General features: G+C 37.9%; 1 long non-coding RNA gene across 1 annotated transcript; it reads right to left on the bottom strand.

Annotated features, from left to right (window-relative positions):
* Nucleotides 1-6,497: 6,497 nt before the first annotated feature.
* On the bottom strand, nt 6,498-8,342 carry LOC311092783. The gene is made up of 3 exons (XR_014608294.1): nt 8,202-8,342; nt 7,564-7,688; nt 6,498-7,331 (listed from the first exon to the last, which is right to left on the bottom strand). It is a non-coding gene; the product is annotated as an uncharacterized lncRNA (long non-coding RNA).
* Between the last annotated feature and the right edge of the window lie 1,407 nt (nt 8,343-9,749).

The raw sequence follows: 9,749 nt of genomic DNA, 5'->3' as shown, positions 1-9,749 counted from the left end.
ATGATAAATGAGGGCCAGTGTGTTTGCATATTTTACCACAGCTGGAGTGAAATAAATGCAACATTTGTCAAATACACAGACGTTTCAGATACGTTTCCATTTAATACTTTATGTACTGCTAAATACAGCGTCTGTTCGTACAAGAATAAAGTTATGCTATAATACTGTATAATACCATTATACTATATATACTGTATATATACTGTACCTGGTAGTTCAGGAGCCCAGAGATTCTCTTGCTTTGCACGGGAGCGTCACTCCAAATGAGATTGGCCATCTTATCCTTTTTTTTGGCTTTCTGAAAGTTCATCTCCTCAATGACAGTATGAACTGCAAATAAATCAAATTAGATTCCTCTGATATGCATTAACTCTGTCAATACTGTACTTTTTCAATGGGAACAAACAACTGACTTCATTAGAAGAATTCATCCACAGAAATATTGTTCTTTACTTTAAATAAAAACTCACGCTTTAAAGGTGGGGTATGTAATTCTCTTTTTTGGCCATTTTTTCAAAATCATTTCAAATCCTATTCCTAACCCACTTACTATCCCTAAGGCAATTTGAATTTGAACGCAATGGTTGTTTTAAACAGGTATAGCAAGTTGTTTAAGCTTTGTTTTAACTGGATTTAATACAGTTCTAAATACTTCATTTAGTACTCTGAATTAATAGTAAGAAATAGTAGTTAATAGTAAGTAATAGTAAAAAAAAACTACTTTGTAAAGAGTAAAGATATAAAGTATGATACTATCCTTAACAATTGTATGTATGTTTTTGGCAGATACATTTACGTAAAAAATACATGGTTTCAATTCTACTCAAATAGTAGTATTGAAACTGTATTTTTAAATACCAAAATGCTTTGTGTGAATGTCCCCTTTGATCAACAAGTTTGACATACTGGACAAATCGGTTTTCCTACCGATCTCATATTTTGTTCCTGCAACGTTGGCTGTGACGACAGGCTTTTTCTTGCGGTGAACCTGCTTCTTCTGCTGTACTCTATTTCGTAACGGTGACATGTTCATGGGAAACGTTCCTTGATCGTCTGTGGAACATGAAGAAGAACATTAAGAACGGCCGCCGCAGCTAGTCATAGTGTATATCTATGGCGGCTAGTGTCCCGCAAGAGGAGTCAGAATCTGGAATTGTTACAATTGCGCAGCAAATGCTTAGTGACATTTTTATTTGGGGCGTTTCTATGTTTAACCCTAACCCTAACCTCAGGGTAACCCTAACCCTAACCCTAACCCTAACCTCACTCTTAGTCAATCTGACCCCAATGGACTTTTCCTTCATTTCATCAAACACACAGATGGATGTGACTGCAACAGAGAGCATTTTCACAGAAATTGGCAATTAAAATAAACAAAACTGGCATAAATCTAAAAAAAATTACATTTAAATGAGCATAAACCCAAAGTGGAACGAACTTTCTATCTCAAACACAAACACACACACACGTATGTCACTGCAACAGATAGCATTTTTATAGAAATTGGCAAATAAAATCAACTAAACTGGCATAAATCTGAAAAATGTCACATAATTATGCAACATCGAACAAGCTTGTTCCCACACACACACACACACACACACACACATTTTTTTTAGCCAGCTAATTTAACTAACCTGTAACGTTAGTCTCGTCTGGGATCTAAGTGTCCTTTCTCGCGGTAGAGTGTTTTGTTTTGTTTTGTTGTTCGATTGATGCTGTTGCGTAGCAATGGACTAGTTGCACGGGTTGACGTAATTCTATTTCCGCTTTACTGAGTGTACGCATGTAAACTTCCGGTCCCGAGATATAACAGCAGGATGGCGCTGTTTTACTTAAGATGCCTTCAAGACCTACCGAAGATTACCATCAGCGATGTACACCGGCTAGTAGCCTACAAGCGGCAAGTTCAGCCCCGAGGAGCAAACGGGAAAAGGGATTCAAAATGTATATATCGAGTTACATCGACAACTACGAAGGTAAGTTATACAACAGCTAGCTAACAGACTGGCAAGCTAGCTAACGTTAGCTCAGTTAGTTAACGTTAGTGTGTAACTTTGACAACTAAACTTGACAGGCTATTTGATACAGTGTAGTGTTTTGATGATGTACGATTAATGCATAACATGAATGATGTTCAATTCCCCACAGTTTCAAACAAAGATTCGTCAGGGAGAGTGAGCGTCAGGGCTGCCTGTTACAGGTCGATGAGAAAGAGCGAGAAGCCTCACGACCTCAGAGTAGGGAGTAGAAATAAGAAATGTTTATCAGTTCAAAGCCTCAATCAGGTTAATGTTCTGTGGTTTTGATGTGGCTAATGGAGGTAACCTGTGATTTTAGGATTCAAATAAGTCTAGCTAGCTGACGTGAAAGGCTGAGTTAAATCTTTCTTTTCGTTTTGCAACCCTGTGTTATAGCTTTCATGGAAACCACAGAAACTGGTTTTGAGGGCTGCGGTTCTTTACTGTATGTTCAATGTTTACTGTTTTAATAACACTATATGAAAGTGAGTAAATTGAGAATAGTGATAAAGGCTTATCTATTTGGATGTCCTTAGATTACAGAATTGTATATGATATGCCATTGATAACCTGACATGATTGAGCCTATTCCCATACCTACTGCTTACCTGATCAGCCTGCTCTCAGTTTTCTCATTTTCTGTGTTGTTCTGAAGTAGTGTCCTAAATGTGAAATGACTTGACATGCATTTGTTTTAATGTGTAGATTGTCTTTGAGGACTGCTCGCCAGTGGACATTTCATTGGCAGAGTGTTCCTGTGTAGCTGGAACAGCACTCTGCAACCACAATGTTGCCCTGCTCAGCAGGGGGTCCTCAGCTGCACTGAAACAGAGCAGCGCTGGCACAAGCCAAGAACCATGGTAAGTATGCATTCACAACCACATGAAAAAATACTATAGTATTTACTATAGTAAATTGTATTATACTGTATATATTAGTTTTTACAACACTTTGTTAATGAATGCTACAACATACTGTAGTGTTAATTATAGTGAATTGATAAACTAATAAATACTGTATTATACTTTAGTTTTTACTACAGTAAACTTTAGTGTATTGTAGTATAAATATACCCTATAGCTGTAGAAAACTAAACTGTGGGTAAAGTAAATTGTTTATATTACTATATTTGTTATATTACTACAACAAATTAATTCAAGTACTTTACTATTGTAGTTTTTCATGTGTGAAAAGCTGATCTAGTATATTGCATCAACAACAATTCAAATCAATTTGGTAATTCTTTTGTGTACTTAAAGGTGCCATGTGTAAAAATTGAGGTAAAAATATCCAAAAAATGAGCTACACGCATCAAAAGAATGAGAAGAAATAAGGGCGATGATGTCATTAAAAAAATGTCAAGTTATAGTGCTGCAGAGATATCAACCTGAATTAGCATTAGCATTACTAGCCACGGCCCGACAGGTGTCGTAATACCAGTTTCGGCCATGGGAGGCGGTATGCGGGCAACATAACCACCAGCCAAACATGCGATACACGAATAACTCGCACGGCTTGTGGGCGTACTTGAACCTGATGTTAATCGTGTGGAAAGTAGCCTACAGCCCACTACTACATTCAAATAAAATCTGATAAAAAAAGGAACAGAACCAGAGTAAACATTGGCACTGCTTTCCATCGCTGGAGACAACTAATGGACATGAAAAAAATGAGGTTTGACTCCGAACTTGCAACATTTCTTTTGGATTGGTAAGTAAGATGCTGTTAGTATTTCGTTAGAAGTTTGTTTTATATGTTTGTGTAGATTTTCGGGAAGTTATAACAGAGAAATGTATCGAAGGCTGTTCGATAAACGTATATAACGTTCATAAATACAGTATTCTAATATAGTAGGCTACACATAGCACAATCTCTATTGCTCTTTTTTTCTTGCCAACTACGTGACCTATATTATGTATATTAAATGGCTTTCCTGAGGTAAATCTGACATAATTGTTCTCCAGCTGTGTTATTGACCTCTTCACGCTGATAAAAAACACTGATTGGTCGATATTATGTATGAGGAATACATTTTGGTAAGTTGTAGCCTAACGTTACTGTATCTTTCAGTGTTCGTGTTTTTTTACTATTATTAGCTAGTAGAGATGTTCGGTTTACGTGCGCTAGGGATCTGTCGTGTAACATTTACAAGCGCCAAAACGGTATTTATTGTTTGAATTGCGTGATAAAATTGACAGAATCTGAGAGCTGAGATTTTTTTTTATATCATAACTAACCTGCTCTGTCTAGTCTGTCGGTATCCGTGTCCTCTTTGCTTCGCGATTTTTCTGTGCGTGAGAAAATGGATGTGTGGGGTGAGAGTGTGTGAAAAGTGTTTGCGTGTCTCACGGTTAATGCGTGAGAGTTGGAAGCTCTGGTTACGTTGGCGCTAGCTTGGTCAACATCAGCGAATGCTGTCTGTCAAATTAATGTAATTCAAACTAACAATAAAAATGTAATATGAACAAAACGAATATGAACATATTCACTGGTAAAGGTGAAGGGGAGTAGCTTGAAGATATTCATACTCTAGAGTAGACAACTCACTTTCTGGAGGTATACTGCCCCCATCTGGTATGGAACGTGGAGTATGAATTTATTTATTTTTACACAAGGCACCTTTAATAGGGTGTGAAACCAGGCAGAGTGAGTGACATGGAGTTCATTTCCACTAAGCCGAAGCAGTTCACAATTGCTGATGGTGTTAGGTAATATCTATTGTCCTATGCAATTGTACAGCCTACTATACAGTATAACTTTGTGATTTGAGTGTAAAATTGTTCTTAAAGTCCTAATTGTTAAATGAAATTATTCAAAGGAGTACACGTTACAAGGCAGTGCGAGGGGAGCTGCCAGATCCAGATGTCCTCAAAGTTGACGAGGTGTACGATGACTTCTTGCCAGACATTGCTCCACTCATCACCACCATGGCGATAAATGCGGACGTCTCACTGGTTGACTCCGCTTTGGGAAAAGTCCAGGAAGGTAGTCCCATATCCTACCAGCATCCATTGCCAGTGAGCCGGGTAATAGTACGCCACCCAGATGCCCCTCCACCACCACCTCTACCTGTAGATGGCTATAGGCTGGAGCCTACCAGCTGCCAGTTTGTCTGCAGTCACCAACAACACCTCCATCTACAGTCACTTGTCGTTACAGTAGACATGGCAAGGAAAATAGAGGTTGCCACCAGGGAGCAGAGCAACACTGTGGAGTGGCACCGTGTCAGGAGGCCAAGAATAACTTCTTCACGATTCAGGGAAATATGCCATGTCAGAGGTCAGAGTTCTGCTGAAAACTTGGCACAAAGAATTAAAAAGGGAGTGGCTCAAACGGCTGCAATGAAGAGGGGACTGGCACTGGAACCGGTTGCCATCCAGGAGTACTGCAGAGTAAAAAACACTAATTACTGGCCTTGTGGGTTCATCATCCACCCAGACGCCCCCTTGGTTAGGGTCATCTCCTGACGGTCTGGTGTTTGACCCAACTGAGAGCCCACCCTTCGGACTGCTGGAAATTAAATGTCCCAACGCTAAGAGTTATGTGGACTGTTACTACTTGAAAATGCAGAGTGGCACATTGAAATTGAAGCAGACTCACAGCTACTACTGGCAGGTGCAAGGCCAGCTCCTACTTACAGGGATGGAGTGGTGTGATTTTTGTAGTGTTTGCAGAGGAGGATATTCTAATACAACGCATCTACAGAGACGGCGAGGTGGCTAAAACCATCAGGGAGAAGGGAGATTATTTTTATTTTTATTTTTACATGGTAGTTTGAACAGGGTTCTCTACCACTTTTTTTGCATTTAGAGTTGCCTTTGATTGATATGCACTTTTTTTTTTTGTAAAACATTATTTAAGAATCACTGCTGTTATGTATAATAAATATTACTTTAAATATGCTTCTATGTGTGGTCTCCTCTTAATGCTATAATCTTACTTTGAGCTAGGTGTGTAAAACGATACAGAACTCTAAACTTTCCTTAGTTGTAACCTGTAACTGCCCATCTCATCACCAGTTGTAGAAGAGGGGGTTTAAAGAGTTCATAAATATACGTGTATACAATTATTTTTAATTATCTTTTTAATAATGTAAAAGCTGTGTTCTGGTAAGTAAATGTTTAACAAAACTATAGAACATTCATTAGAAACTTTACAAGAAACTAAAATTAGAATTACTTTAGGATTAGAAATACATACATTAGAAATACATTCATTAGAAAACTATTAATAAGCAAAAAGTGAAGTGTCATTAAAGGGATACTCCACTTTAAAATGAAAATTCTGTCATCATATACTCACCCTCATGTTGTTTCAAACCTGTATGAATTACTTTCTTCTGCTGAACACAAAAATAGTTTTTAGTAGGAAAAAATATATACTATGGAAGTCAATGAGACCATAAACTGCCTGGTTACTGACATTCTTCTAAATATCTTCCTTTCTGTTCAGCAGAAGAAAGAAATTCATACAGGTTTAAAACAACATGAGGGTGAGTATATGATGACAGAATTTTCATTTTAAAGTGGAGTATCCCTTTAATACATGAGTCCAGAGTGATTCATTGAGTTGCCCATGCCTTTACCAGTGGTCCATACTGGTAGTTGACCAGGAAGCAAGCCACACTGAATAACTCCTCAATGCTTCCACACACAGAAAGGGGTATTTCTCTGTCAAAAAGTTTGTTCTCTTTAACCCTCCTGATGCACCTCTCCACATGGACCCTCAGACGTGCAATGGATTGAGTCTGCATGACATCCTCTCTACTCATTTGGGTGTTTCTTGAGAGAAAGGCAGGCCGGTAAACCTTGCACGGTGCCAGATTGTCCACAAGGAACCCTTTGTCAACCATAATTGCCATGTCTGGTGTGAGTAGGTTTGCAATGCCAGACAACTTGAAGATCTCACGGTCACTCATGGATCCTGCATACAGACCAGACACGAATGTAATGGCACCATGGGGCGCCATGCCGATCATGGCCTTGAAAGTAGCATGCGATTTGTACGTGGAAAACAACTCACTTTGCAACAGGAGAGATGATGGAGTCTGACAATATATTTCAGTGCAGTCAAGCACCACTTGTGTGTCAGGGAAAGCTGAAAACTCTGGCGGATATGAGCTCTGACAGTTTCACGTGGTATCCACAGACGTTGGCTTCCAAGCAGGTAGTAAAGGAAGTGCGTCCAGGTGGCAATAATCCTGCTGGCTGTGGTGCGGTGAATGTCAAACCGTTCTGCTAGATCCATGAGAGGCAGGCCCACTGACAGATGCATGAGGAACAGCAGCAGCTCATCAATGGGCTGAAGTTTCTGTGAAAATAAACAAGTGTTAATCCTAGATACTGTGGTGGAATGTAACTCGGTACATTTATTCAAGTACAATTTCATGGTTAACTATTTTACAGTGTAGTATTATTACTTTTACTTAAATAAAGGATCTGAATACTTCCCTCCACCACTGATGTTTCTACACTCTAGTATTACTACTTTTATTAAAGTAAAAGTAAAAGATCTACATTATAAGTATTGTACACATGCATACCGTTGTTGATAGAGAGAACTCAGAGCTTCTGGCAGATGCAGCCTTGGCATTGGTGATCCGCACCATCTTGGTGTTGACTGCAGGCTCCACTAGTTTCCAATTGGAAATGTTTGTATGAGGCAAATCTAAGAATGTAATGTTGTTCATGTTAGGTTTTGTTTTATTTTTTAAATTAGATTCCTCAAAATTAAACAGAACTCATACATGGGTCAAAGACGAGACATGTAAATTTGGTGTCCAAAGGCCATTCTTTTAACATAAAAAGATAAATGTGTAAATATAATATTAAATCACTTAACTCTTATCCTTCTTTTGAACCAGAAATATGTGTTGCAAACTATTAAATTAAGGGAGTTACTGAGCTCAAAAGTGACAACTTGTTGTCATATCAAATCATTATAAAAAATATAAAAATATAATTGGTTTTATTCTCGAATATAAATATATGACTAATATATAATATATTATATTATAATATTATATAATATATTATAACTAATATATGAGCATAAGTGACACTCCAATGAACATAAAAAATCCTTTTAGGGACATTAATTGCCGGTTTATTTTTTGCTGCTTTGAAAACATTATACGTCTTTGACCCACATAACACATTGATTAACAAGTTATAAACCAACCTGGTGTAAAAACGAATGCGCTCGTCCGACCCTGCGAAGCGTTGAATGCCGAAACGGGTTCGCAGCTGTAACACTTCCAGTTGGTGTTGGAGATACCTAATTTTTTGATGCAAGGCTTCATTCTCGCTGGTCATCTCATTTGCCATCACTGCCGTCGCTGGAGTCACACAGTAATCATGATCAGGAGTTGCTGTTTCCATCTCGGACTCTGAGTCTGCAGTCAAGAACAGGGTAGGGCTCTCTGCCCTCGGCTTACGCTCCCAAACACTAGGTCTTGGTGTGGGTAGAGCGTACTCATTCCAAGAAAAGAGAACCGGTGTAGCGCCTTTTTTGTAATCTCCTTAACCCCCCAACCGATCTAAAGTTGGTTTGACGTTTGACATTTGTCAGAGATTCAGCTCCGAAACACTTTCAATACATCAATAACGATTTGACATTAGAACGAAAAACAGGTTGTGTTGGAACTGTTTTAAAACGTAGATGAGAACACGCAGTGTAGTTTATGCGTTTTAATCGGCTTTACTGTATCACAACCTATACATTTTGTAATGTAAAACAGCAGATAGGGACAGTCTAAAAAGTACAAAACGAAGAGGAAAACGCTCAATTGTTCCATCCATATATGCTTTACTCTTACAAAATGAGAGTCAGACAGTGTTCCATCTCAACTTCAAAGGGTGTGTGTTGTTTCTGGTTAATAGAAGAACATTTTGATGTTGTATTTATTCACAGAATCACAGCACAAGGTATGATATTGATATTTAAAAAAGACATAAGCTCACTGATAATAAATAAAGTTCTTTATTTCAACTTCAAAGGGTGTGTGTTGTTACTGGTTAATAGAATAACAAATGTGTGTTTTTGTTATTCATAAAACTACAGCACAACACGTGTTATTGAAAGCAAAAATGGTACAAAATCTCGCAAAGCCTCCTAAAGAGTGTGCGGTATTACTGCCCCCTAGAGGAACATGTTGCAGTTGTTTGGACCGAGTTTGATATTCAAATTTTTTAAAAATTCTTTTAAAAATTCAGACAGTTTTCCATCTCAACTTCAAAGGGTGTGTGTTGTTTCTGGTTAAAAGAAGAACATTTTGATGTTGTATTTATTCACAGAATCGCAGCACAAGGTATGATATTGATATTTAAAAAAGACATAAGCTCACTGATAATAAATAAAGTTCTTTATTTCAACTTCAAAGGGTGTGTGTTGTTACTGGTTAATAGAATAACAAATGTGTGTTTTTGTTATTCATAAAACTACAGCACAACACGTGTTATTGAAAGCAAAAATGGTACAAAATCTCGCAAAGCCTCCTAAAGAGTGTGCGGTATTACTGCCCCCTAGAGGAACATGTTGCAGTTGTTTGGACCGAGTTTGATATTCAAATTTTTTAAAAATTCTTTTAAAAATTCAGACAGTTTTCCATCTCAACTTCAAAGGGTGTGTGTTGTTTCTGGTTAAAAGAAGAACATTTTGATGTTGTATTTATTCACAGAATCGCAGCACAAGGTATGATATTGATATTTAAAAAAGACATAAGCTCAC

Source organism: Abramis brama (genome assembly GCF_963993115.1).
Source record: "Abramis brama genome assembly, chromosome: 11".
Taxonomy (NCBI): domain Eukaryota; kingdom Metazoa; phylum Chordata; class Actinopteri; order Cypriniformes; family Leuciscidae; genus Abramis; species Abramis brama.
The sequence above is the reverse complement of the archived record's forward strand: the minus strand, read 5'-3'. Positions and strand labels throughout refer to the sequence as shown.